Source organism: Phalangium opilio, unplaced genomic scaffold (genome assembly GCF_054372755.1).
Source record: "Phalangium opilio isolate 3A_F unplaced genomic scaffold, DU_Popi_V2 ptg000081l_1, whole genome shotgun sequence".
Taxonomy (NCBI): domain Eukaryota; kingdom Metazoa; phylum Arthropoda; class Arachnida; order Opiliones; family Phalangiidae; genus Phalangium; species Phalangium opilio.
In genome coordinates, this window is record NW_028324188.1 from 1,815,480 (window position 1) to 1,828,683 (window position 13,204).

Here is a 13,204-nt window from a genome sequence, read left to right on the forward strand (position 1 = left end):
CCCCAAATATGTTAATTTGGGGCCAGACGACTGATAGGCTTAATATTTACACGTAACTTTGGAGGGTTATAACTCTGGCTCTATTAGAGATACGCGGATGTCCTTAGTCTATGTCATAGCCCAACTTTTCTCCTTTCCAACGATAATAAATACTTGGGGATTACACCAATCAGGCCTCGAGTAATTAAGGTTTGAAGAAACAATTTCGTGAATGAACAAAAAATTTTTTTTTGATAATTTCGGATGTTAATTTGTACTCGTCTTTATTTTGTGATTGCGCAGTTTTCTATTGTTTTTCCTTGTGCGAGATATTTAAAGAGATTTATTTGTTGGAAAACTCCGGGAAATCTTCCTCCAAGACCCCTTTTTTATACCCTTAAAGGGATACTTCCCTGCTATTTCCAAATTATATACTATTTTTTCCCTTATTTGAAGTTCCCGCCATTCGGATAAATGGTTCCCATATGACGTAATAGCTTAGCAAGTAGAAGTAGAAGAGTCACGTGACACGTAGGATGGAGAAGATGATTCTCGCTAGGCTAAACGAAATTAACCTTTAAAATTTAATTATAATTTAAATTAAATTAACGATAATCAAAATATTTTAGTTAAATATTGGTTATTAGTTCCGTAACGTGTACCAATAAAATTTTTATCGAAATAATTTCCTTAAAACTGCAATTTAAATGTAAAATTAAGCAGCGTTTTCCTAAGCCTTTGTCGATTAATTTGCGGATTAAAATTACCAATAAAATAATTTTAATTCTAACGTACGGTTTAGCTTGGTCAGTCCACGAGGGGTTAGGACCTTCCCTATTAAGCTTTGGGGGAGAAAATATATTTTGTTTTATCAAGAGTTACTCGAAGCGGTTGATTGATGGGACGCTTTTAAGTGGTTTTCTACCAGCTGCGCGACATTGTACAAACACTGCACTGTTACGTATTTTTTCTTTAAACCAATCACCGTCTACTGTTCCTCGAGGGGCTAACCACTTTGGGACGATCCGTGTCATCGGTCGTTTTAGTCGTAGTCTCCATCGAGAAGTAGGTCACTTTTTTGGGGGGTTCCCATTACATCGTTTTCTTAGAAAGAGATTTACAGTATGTCTATATTCTATGGCCAAGGCTTAACTTATTTAGTTTCTAATCTGTTACAGGGGCGTTAGGCTTAGCTATTAGAGAGGTTGCCAAGTGGTAAACTGCTCCTTCTAATCAATTTCCAAGCTCCGTTTACCACGTTTTAACCCCCTTTGCCCCCCGCGCTCCCCCAACCGACTCTAAAGGGATACTGAAACGTAAATATTTTGGGAAATAAAAAAATCAACGCTAAAATTGAGTAATTTTCAATGGTTAGGTTTAGCAACTTCATTGCAGAGTGTACTTGATTCCAGAGCTCGAGATTTGGAAATTAATTTGAGTTTAGTAAATATATTTCAGCGGATTACGCACGCGTAATGGCAGATCTTGCCTTTAACTGTATCAATTTATATAGGAAAATAACATGAAGTGTCACTACTCTATTTATCCTTGAACTTAGTTATGGTATTGGCAGTTACTGCATTAATCTCTATTTGGATGATAACACTCTCCTTAATTAACTTAATTACACAATGATTTTGATGTTTAATATTAATTAAATGTTTTCTAATTTTTAAATGACACTTTAGATTTAATTTATAATCCCTTTAAAACCATTTTGATTTTGTTGTGTCGTCTCCATCTTTGGGAGTTAAGCGGGGGGGGGGGGTTAGCTTCATCTTAACGGAGCCCCCCTTTCCCCCTCCCCTCCCGGGGTTGGACCTGAGAGAAGGGGGAAGGTGGGGGCTTTATTCCCCCCCCGGTTGCCGGTATTCTCACCCCTTTTGAAGTTGGGTTATTAGCTGGCGAATTGAACGATTGCTTTTGACGTTAATCGTTTTCTCTAGAACGACGACGTTTGTAATATAAAGGCTTCCCAACCTTAACTTCCATTTGGTCACAATTTACCCCTTAACACCCACCCCCCATTCCCACCAACTTTTAATTAAAATCTTCAGCAGCCAATCAAATCAAGAAGATCTTTATAAGATATACTGTAGAAATTAACTTTGCATCATTCAGCCTCAGTTTTATAATTATTGTCTCTCTTATCGTGTTTATGCCCCCAACTTAATCGATTTAGTTTAATTAGTTTTATTTAAATATGTATTATTATTATTTATATTTTGGTTGTGTCATTAGGGTATGGTATTAATAATACTATAATATAGGGGGTTTCCTACTACAATTGTTGATTTGATTACTCTAACAATCATATCAACTGGATTGTATTTAGAGGTTTTTTCTCTGGTAATTTTTAAATCTACCAAATGCAGTAGGAAAACCCCTGTAGGTTATATCTAATTGAATTATTTTATATAATTGATTTTCCTACACTCTTCAGGCAGGGGGAAACCACCAGAATTTAGTAGGATAATACTACACTAGATAATTAACATATTTAATAACTAAATTTACAATTTAAATTCTGTTTTTAAACACATAGGGATAAAACTACTATAATTTAGTATGATAATACTACATACACCTGCAAAATAATCTGTACCAATTTCAAAACTGAACCAAATTTAATTTTCTCATAAAATTCACCTTATTTGGTTCGTGTTTTTAATCCAATCATGCTATGGTTTACGTGCATGTGTATGATCGAAAGAGGCGTGGATCTATATATAATGACGTCATTGCGTTGATCTCCTATCTTTTGAAACGATCTTTTAGTTATCAGTCGAGCTATGGAATCGTAAAAATGAATAGAATTTTTTACGGCATCCGTTACAGTTAGAGTTTAGGCCTTGGACGAGGGGATATGAGGGGCTCCTGGGGGGGGGGGCTGGAATCCAGGAGGCAACCGGGATTCCATCGATTCGTACAGAGAAAGAGGGGGGATAGCCCCACCAAGTATGCCAGGTCGTAAAAAATATGGACGATATCAAAAATGAAGCCAAAAAATCAGTCTACCGTGAATTTTTTGTATCTTCCCCTTCCCCCTCATCTCCCCCCCCCGCCATCCTACCCTTGGAGGGGGAAGGGGGCCCGGGGGTCTTACCCCTTTTTCTGTCCTCTCTTACTCTTCTTACTCCTGTTTCATTTTATCACCCTGAATATTGTTGCTGTTTGCAAAGATGCGGAAGTATTTGGAAGAGACGTGCATTCTTAAAATTTCGCAATTTTTTAAATTGTTCTTAAATGTTACACAACCTGAAAAAATATTCATGTACAGACTGTAATAAATTCATTGGACCCCCTCTCTCGCCCCCCCCCCCAAGCTTCCATCCCATATTTTTTATATAGGGCGGAAAACGAAACGAAAATTCAGGCATTGAATCCAGGGATGTAATTCAGATTTATAACAATTTAGCGAGTCCAGGAAAAACTTCGGCAATAACCAACGTTATTCCTATATTTTTTTTAACGTGTAACTGTCAATTGAAAATGTCGTTCAAACTTAAGCCTAAAGCCCAAATACCAAAAAATTAAAAAAGTAAAGTAGAAATATCCCATACGGAATGTTTATATTTGGTTCCGCTTGGACATTTTCCCATCATCCCAAAAAAAAAAAAAAAATTGAAAAAATATATTTTTTCCAAATAAAAACTTAACTTTACGCATTAAGGGAGCGGTAACAACATTTTTCTGGCCTATTTTTTTATTTTCTAGAAAAATTCATAATCTAAAATTATTTATTCATTATTTCTGCTACTATTTATAAAATTATAATTTTTCTTACAAAATAAATCTTTCAAATTCACGCGAGAAAATTTTCAAAGTACATTTTTATATTTTTATTTCGCTAATAGATGTCGCTGCTTCCTCGAGGCTAGGATTGACTAGTGTATCGTGACGTCATCCCGTACGTAGCAGCCAGCATCTCGAGGAACCGGAGCTCGTGCATTTCTTGAAATCTCGCGCTTTTTCCCGCGCGAAATTGTTTCCTTTTTTCTTATGGAAACGAATGAGCGACACGAGACATTATTGCACGTGCCACCTCAGAGGTCGACGTCATTCGAGATTGAAGTTGAGAGCGTGGTCAGTCTATGAATTGATTCATTGGAATACCTATCTTGGTTCCCCCCTTTTTCTCGCTAAGCCTTGGTGAGTCGAATTTTAGTCTATTAACGCTTTGCTTTTGGGAGCAGCGATGTTCTTCTAGCTCTCTCTCCTTCTCTCTGTCTCTCTCTAGTCTTTTAATCGATATTTCGCGCTGGTCCTTACTTCCAATCAGCGCGATTTTTGGGCCTTTATTCTTGGTTTTTGCGAATTTATAAATGGTTAAAATGGTTACGGAGATTTTATGGATGTTACGGTGTCTAGAGACTGACTTATTTAGTCTGTGGAAAAATGGGGTTAAGGTTGGTGGGCGTATTTTATAGGTTCTTATAAAGTCAGAGCTAGGAATTTTATAATTAGGACTAAATATTTTAGTTCAAAGTTTGGAGTAAGTTTTACTTTAAAACGTCACGGAATTTCCATGAAATTAATTTGAAAATGGACAAGATTTATCAACAATTCCAAGAGTTGAGGGGAAAAATGTCTCAAAATGTTTCGTGGAAAAGTCAGTGAGTTTGATAATTTGGACAAAAAGTTTGTAGAAAGTCATCAAACTTGATCTAAAATGTCATGGAAAAATCCATGAAATTTGAAAGTAGATTCTAATAAATAAATAAATAAATGTAAATAGCTTAAAGATAGTCTAACTAATTCGAATACAAACTGCTTAAAATGCTTTACCAGTGCTATAATAGAATAAAATGTACCGTGGTAAAAGTGTCCCTAGCCGCTTCTTTAGTTGGACCCCCAAAGCAAAGCGACGTCGACGTGAGAAGCAAAAATCCCTTTGTAAGTTATTTTAGGGTTAGGCTTAGCTCGACGTGTAAACTTTTTAAAATCCCAACCATGTATGTACCTTTAACGTTGGGAGGTGAGGGGGGGAGTTGTAATGCAATTTGTTAAAGGGGATTTTTCCCCCTCCCTTCTCTCTCCGGCCCCCACACATCGGCCTTTCTCTGGGGTGTGACACCATCCGCCTAATCGTTGTACATACATACACGACCCCTTTGAACTCAAACTGCCCCCCCCCCATAAAACCCCCACACTCCCCTCTACCGTAACACCTTGAACAAAATAATAATAGCATTGCCAAAGGGGAACGGGCTGAATTAATATTGCAATGCAATCCCATATTTTTAACCTGGAAATTTATATCCTAAAGAAAAGCCGACATTTAGGGGTTTTCCAGCCCATGTTATTTCTATGAGCGCCTGTAGAAATGTTTAACCCCGCAATACACCCGTGTTTGGAGGGTGAAGTCACCCACCAGGGTAATGCTAATCCAATGGGAGCGACTTGTGTTTATAAAATTGGTAATAACTTTGTTAATTATGGTCCGATTTCGGCCTAATTTGGACCATATTGTAGGCCATAATCTGATCTATCTATATACGTAACTAATTAAAATTAACTACGTTAATTAAATACTAAAATAATTAAAAGCCTAACCAGACACGCACAGGGTAATGCTATTTCTATGGGAGCGACTTGTGTTTATAAAATTGGTCGTAACTTTGTTAATTATTGTCCGATTTCGTCCTAATTTGCACCATTTTGTAGGCCATAATCTGCTCTATTTATATATTTAATTAGATTTTGAAATAATAAGGTTTTATAACTGTAAAATTATTAAAAAAGAGGAAAATAGTTTTACCAAGTTCGATTTTCTTTGAGAAATTTGTCTGGCCTTTAGAAGTAGTTGCTCAAATTGATGTTAAGAAAATTGACGAAATTGATTTATGGTTCCTCGAGAAAATGGCCAATTGCTTTTGGGAATTTTACGATGAAAGCATCTGGCGTTTAACGCCAAAACGACCGCGCGTTGCTTCAACCTTTGACCGATTTTTATTAAAACTAGCCATTGCCATCAACGAGGCCTCGGACACTTATACCGTCGTTGAGAAATTAACGTAAAACGTTCAAATATTATTGGGGAATTTAGGATAGGTAGGTTAGTGTCCAATACCTCGCTTTTTAAGGCATTAGAGTAAAGCTAGCCAGCAAAGGGTCAAGAAGTATAGCAGTTACCTCGGAATTTCGGCCCACTCCAAAAGCGGGTGTTTTTTTTTTTATTTTTCCCGATACATTTTTGGGTTTTAGAATTTAAATGGGTGTCGATTTCTCCTATGTTTTTGCTCTCTCGGGTTCCAACCATTTGCGTCATCATCTTTCGGTTTCTGGTCATTTACGCCCACCACTCTTTCGCCCCCTTCTCAAGGTGGGGTCCTTTACACGCGTTTCTAGGTATAAAATGACCCGAGTTGGATATGACTCGTGCATGGTTTTTTTCTTCTGTTTTATGCCGATTTGTAACTCGAAGAAGGTGGACGAGGGGGGATGAATGATTTAGCCTCGTTTCAAATGAGGCACTTCCGGTTAAGGGAATTCATCCAAATGATTGGTCAGTTTCAACGGATGGAAATTGGAATTTTATTCAAATTACCCAGACCCGAGATGTAGCCCGTGTTAAAGTCATTTTGTTTTTAATGGATTTCGTTTTTTTTTTCTTTTGGTTTTACTGACCTTTACGGAATATTCAGTTTGTTTGTTTAATGACGCGATTTGAGCCGATAGAGTTCAAGGCAAGGGGCAAAGTTGATTTTTCTCGAGTTCTGATTGGTTTACGTCACATGTTTTTAGTATCGTTGTGTAGAGGACAATTTAGACTCATATTTTTCAAAATTAGGTCAGATTTGGATGGAGAGTTACATAGATACAAAGTTGATTTGAATTTTCTCGAGTTCTAATTGGTTTAGGTTCCATGTTTTTAGTATCGTTGTGTAGAGGACAATTTAGGCTATCGTAACCTCCAGGGATTTTTCTCTGTGAATTGTTAAACTAAGGTTATGACCTTTCAAAATTTGGGCAACTTTAGAAAATAGGAATTAAAGGTGCATTGCTAGAAAGTTGATTTTTCTCGAGTTCTGATTGGTTTAGGTTCCATGTTTTTAGTATCGTTGTTTAGAGGACAATTTAGCCTATCTTATCCTCCAGGGATTATTCTCTATGTATTTTTCAAATAAGGTTACGACCTTATAAGATAGGTCAAGATGTTATTAAATTGAAATACATTTATTTTAAAGACATTCAGGTGAACAAAGAAAATAGTGTACTGGAATAGAAGCTAGAGTCGACAGTAATTTTTCCGCATTTACAATTGGCGAATACTAAATCCCAAACCAATCAAAGACAACGTGAAATTAATCAACTAGAGTAGAACCATAACGTTTAAAGGTGCACTGGGAGTTTCTATTCCGTGACGCTAGTTTCTCTTACGCTTAGCAACAACTCGGGGAGCAATTTGCGTTTGTGTTTTGAAAGCCATTTAAAATTTTGTTTTTATCCTGAAAGGTAAAAAGGAAAAATATATGTATATTTTACTAGCAGAGAAATATTTTGCTCCATTAATTTCCTTGCCGGTTAAACTCGGCGGCGTCAAATTGGTCCTGGGTTTTTGGAGCCTTTTAGTTTCGGCCCCAAATAAAAAAAAAGAAAAATTAATTCTCCCCGCCCACTTTTGCCGCCAAAAATCCCTAATGGCCGGCTCTCCACTTTGGCGCGAATTTGTAGTAGTATGGGATCCCGGCTTTCCTATATAATTCCTTGTACCGCTAATAAGCGAGTAGCCCGAGAGTTCCGCGTTTTATTTGACAGCTAAAATAACACTCATTCATTATGGAAAATAACCCCCCTCCCGCCTCTAGTAACCCCTAATTTTCCCGCCATTTTTTAAGTTTTTTTTTTTTTACTTTTGAAAAATGGCGCGTTAACCTTACACCAAGGTACGTTTAAACTGGTTAAGTCAATCATGATTATTGTATTTCTCTAGTTATAAATGTTATTTAAAAATTAATTAGTTTAATTATAACCTCTATTAATTAAATGGTACCAACGCCGGTTAATTCAATATGACTTAATATCGTGAACTGTAAATTAATATTGTAAGGGATATAATGTCTTAACCCGTTTTAAGTAACCCTAACTTATTTAATGTCTAATGTCTTAACCCGTTTTAAGTAACCCTTGTTTTTGCACGAGCGATTAGTAAAAAAGATAGTGGCGCGTGCGTTTGGAAGAAAAAAGAAGAGGTGTAGGCTGGTGGTGGTGGGTGTGAATTTTTAATCACGTGGCTGTCACGAGCTCGCGCGCGCGTAATTTTCCGGGTCAGTTGATCTCACGCGCCACCGATTTCCCGCCAAAAACAGAACGGTAAAGGGGAAGGGGGCAGCGCGTGAAAATTAACGGAAGCGTGACATTATATGACCTCGAGAAAACTGGCCTAATTTTTGGTCTATTTTGTTTTTCTTTCAAATTTATAATTTATTAGCGTCGGCTTCGGTAAATTGCCAAAAGTTTCGGCTTGCTTTAAACAGCATAAATACGAAAAGGGTTTCCTCTTCTTTTTTATTTTCATTTGAGTTTTATATAAAAGGAGGCAAAAGGAGAACTAGCCGCGATAGTTCAAAGGGAATCGATCGAGCGAGCGCTCCGGACCCCTCTCCCCATCCTAAACGCCTCCTCTTTACCACTCCAGCACTGCACCAGTGTACTACTCTCTGATACGAAACTACTCCAGATTACTCCGAACCCCCCAACCCCAACCCCAACCCCCCTCTTCTACTACGCTAAGATCATAAGATACTAATAATAAGTTCGAATTATCTGTAAGGAGAATTTAAAAAATAGGACAAATAGGTCAGGGGAAAATTAATTGCGGCTTGGGTGTTACTCGCAATTGCAATCAAGGTTGTTGAAGAGTGTTGGAGCATTGTTGCACCTTTTTCGCAATAAATATGTGCAGTTAAAACATAATTTTCCAATAATTAAGAGTTGGCGCAATAATATCCCCAATTAACATTGATGAATTAACTTTAGTTTGACTTAAAAATAAATAAATAATTAGGGAAAATTAAATGAAGGAAATATAGCTATTAAATAGCTAGTAATTATCTCAAATTTTCATGGCAAGCTTTAATTTCTTATATCCATTATTAGACATTGTCGTTATATTTAGTTGGGTTTTATCAGTATAGTTTTTCTAACTTATTGGCGCTACGCATTTACGTACTTATGGTTGTATTCGATTTCCGCGATAGGCCGAGTGCAGTCGGGATGAAGTGTGTATATCGTAGGGGGCAGGGGGCTTGGGGGGGGGAGGGTTTGGGCATCCGTAGCTGGAGCGCCTAACTTTGCAATGAGAAAAATAAATAAAGATTTCTTGTCCTTGGATTCGAGATGGAGTTACGTATTTCGCTCTTCTAGCAAATCAAACTAAAAGGTTACACTATACTACATTTTCTTTATTTTTTATTTTCTTATTTTTTTTCTTGTGTTTCCTCAGTTTCTTTCTTTATTTTTTATTATGTATAGTGTACCTATAATTCTAGTGTACCAAAAAAAAATATGTACGGATTGCGTATAAACGTGTTTTTATATAGTTTAGAGTAAATAGATTTTTCATAATCTTAATTGATGTTCAAACATAAATTGAACATCAAGTGATCTTTATTTTGTAGACCTTTTTCGATTTGGATTTTGTGTAAGCCTGAATCTTGAGAAATGGGGTTAAGGGGTTAAAGGTCAGGGATTTGTTTGGATCCAGTATGGAACCACGTACGCGTCAGTTAATTCTAAATTACCCACATTTTTGGAATATCGAGTAAAATTGTCCTAAAACAATTAATGAATATTTTAATATCCATTAATCCACGTGTTCCTACAATATTCAAACCATGTTTATCGTAATCCTCGATGTTCAATCTACAAATTGAGCCCTTTTAAAATGAATTTGAGCAGCTCAAAATTTATTACAAAATTTTAAAGAAAATGCGTTCACATTACTAAATTTAAAATGTCTTTAAATAAATATGAATTTAAACGAGTTCATCGAAGCACGTGCTGTTAGTTGGTCCAGTTACTAGTTGACATTATGTAACAAAATTATTATTAGGAGTTTTGCGCAGTTTGAAATTAATTCCGGGTATAGTTTTTGAAAACGTGCTCCCAAAAGAGTTGGAATTATATTTTGGATTGGCTTTTATTTTTGCTTTATAATCTTATAGGGGTTTCTATATAATTTTATAATAAAAATTCTGTAGGTTGTCGGACGCGGTTTAATGGTCTCCCCCGGGGGCAGGGGGGGCTACAAAATTTTCGATTCTGTAACGTGAACTCTAGTTCTATAATTGCAAAAAAGAAGAGATAAAACTCCAGAGACTGTATAAGTTTTGAGATTCGTGCTTTTCTCCAGATGATCCCAATTAAAGTTAAGTTATCCTCAACTGACTCGTTTATACTGTAAAGAATTTATTTTAAGTAACTCCGGAATAATTAAGTGCGGTTAAATTATAATCTTAATTTTTATGATAGAGAGTAATGTTATTTTAGGGTTAATATTTATTTATTCTTGGGAGAAATTTGAGTATATTCACACGGTGTGTTTAAATTTAACCTTTTGACTAGATTGTTAAGGTTATATTTTTGGGCGGAATATTAAAAGAAAAGATGGACCAGATTTAAAATTAAGTTTAAATGAGTTTCTACTCGAAAGACTTAATTTTAAATTACGTGTATTTAACTTTTTAATGTAAATTAGCTGATTAGTAATTGCTCCGTTTTTGGGAACCCGTATTTCTGTAATTAAACCTAATTGTAGACCCTAATTTAATAACAGACTTATCAAAAACACGCTGTATTTGATTACCTATATAGGTAATTTTAAAACCCCCATTGTATTTTAGTTTTAACTTTGTAAGAAAGAATACACAAGAAAAAATAACAAAATTCCCTAATCAATCTATGCCATACAAAATAATTCCCCTTTGAACTTTGACCCCCCTCCCCCTTCGCAACATAAAAGAAGAAGATGGGACGCGTCCAAACTCTATCAAAATCATCATGAGAAACCAGTCCGAAAAGTCAATAAACTACATAGCTTTGTTTGTGTTATATTAACATTAACAATTTAAGGATAAGGTTTAATTTAAACTCGAAGCAAACTGCGGGTGGCGTTAACTCGGGCGCTGTCTTCTCGAGTTTAGCCTTACGTTTTAAAAGTTTTTGGTGTTTGTGCTGCTGCTGTGTGTTTAAAATTCTCCAAGCGGAATGAAAATTTGATAGAGGAAATTTTTGGCGTTAAATTCTTTCAAGAAGACGGAATTAATTTATCAGTTTTCAAAGAGAGAACTTGGCCCCACCCCTCCCTACCCCCTCTCTCTTCTAACCTTACCCCCCCCCCCTCGTCCCATCGCCTCTTATTATGGACTAATTAAGTTTAACAGAGCGAAATTTAAAAGTTCTAGGACCTTCCGCTTCTTCCCAACTGCATGCCGGACACTGGCTATTAGGTTTTATTTTAAAAGTGGGTAGCCGCGTGGTCATCGTAGAATTGCTCGGTATATTTTTACGAATTTATCTTGATTACCGATCAGTCTAGACCAAAACCTATTTATTTATTCAAGAAGTGGAAAGTGGAGGTAACTGGTCCTGGGGACCAGTTTATTAATTGCAAATCCATAGAAAAACTAAGGGGGGCAGAGTTCAAGGACCAGTCAATTATTTTGGACACTAGGGCCTCACTAGTCATAAGGACTACTTTAAAAACTATCCTTATTTCCCAACTGTGAGTCCCGATGCGTGTGCCGAGGCTTAAGGTGCGATTTCTCGCTTGTCATTTGCCAAATATTCGTATACTTTACTTATATTGTAGGAATACTGAATTTGCTCGGTTATGTCCGCTTAATATTAACAAGTATTTAAAGAAAAATTAGCAGTCGACAATTAATGTGAGCGCATTACTGCAATGCATCTTGGAAACTGTGCATTACATTACGATGATTTTCGATTTCCAACTGTAACTGCACTTCTTTGACGATGCAATGTCACGTGATCCCAGAGCTGGGGGGGGGGGTCCGTGGAGGGAGAGGGGGGGGTACGACAGAAATTATCTGCGCAAGAAAGTATATATATATATATATATATCGAGAAAACGGAGAGCTAGTCTTGCTGATAAGAGAGGCAGCCAAACTTATTCGCTTTTTCGAGTATAACTTTCGATAAGGGGTTCCTAGCTCGCTCGCTTCTCCGGGGGTCCAAGAGGGTTTCCAACCCCCCCTTCTCTCCTAATCGTTATGATTCTCCAATTCAGTTCTATTCTAGGCTGCAAAGGGTGAACCCCCCCCCCCCCCGCTTCCAAGGGGAATTCCGTTTTGAAAGCTAACACAGATACGACATGCATGGCCAATGGCCAAAGTGGGGTCCCTTCTTCGTAATTGATTTTGAAAATAACAAATATTCATGTACTAATTAAATAAATTTAATTTTCTATTCATAATGCGATTGCGGCCCATTCATGAGTTAAACAAGTAGGCTTAGGCTTGATCTCTCTCCACCTTTGTTCCCTCTCCAATGCCCCAAATTGGATGGGCCCCTTTCATTCTTAATATTTGAACGTATATTAATTATAACAAATATTCCCGTAAACATTATTCGAAATCATTTTTCATAATACGAGTTAAACGAATACGTATCCTTTGAGCTGGGAATGTGTTTATCCTAAATCGATTGTTTTAAGGGCCCATGTTGGTCGGTTATTAGCCGGGACGGAAGAAGAGTGTAGACCCCCGGTTGGAAATGGGCTGACTCCCTTCTGATCTGACGGGGTTTTTTTTTGGGATCTCATTTGTTATATGGGAAAAGAAGAAGTTAATAGAAAAATAAAATGGGTCGAAAGATTAGCTTTTCTTATTTTGAGAGTATTTTCTCTTTTTTTCACGGTTGCTGATTTCCCTGCCTGTCCCCCCGTGTTTTCCTCCCCCGGCATGGCTGTTTCCGGTGTTTAAGATTGCGTAACGTTGTTCCTTTTCTTTTTTTTCTAAGCGATTTGTATAGAGAGTGCCAAAGATCTCGATCCACCAAAGATGTTTTTCAACCCTTTTTTTTATTATTTCTTGCCTAAAGTGGAAAACTTTTCTCGGACTCGAATTTAGTTACAAACCCCTTTTTTATTTATTTATTTATTTATTTATTTATTTATTTATTTTGTTATTTTCACAAACTAAATAGTAAGTTTAAGAAGAGACAATCTGATGACGAAAGAATTTAGTTTTTATCAAAGTTT

At 36.6% G+C, this 13,204-nt stretch overlaps 1 protein-coding gene across 4 annotated transcripts in view; it reads left to right on the plus strand.

Annotated features, from left to right (window-relative positions):
- The first annotated feature begins 3,896 nt into the window (after nt 1–3,896).
- Nucleotides 3,897–13,204, plus strand: part of PlexA (plexin A) — a 138,817-nt gene continuing 129,509 nt past the window's right edge. For 3 of the 4 annotated variants that reach the window (XM_089846868.1, XM_089846867.1, XM_089846870.1), the window contains exon 1: nt 3,897–4,131. The gene's annotated coding sequence lies outside the window, so the exon portion shown is untranslated. The remainder of the gene's footprint in view (nt 4,132–13,204) is intronic. The other variant, XM_089846871.1, reaches the window with a different exon arrangement.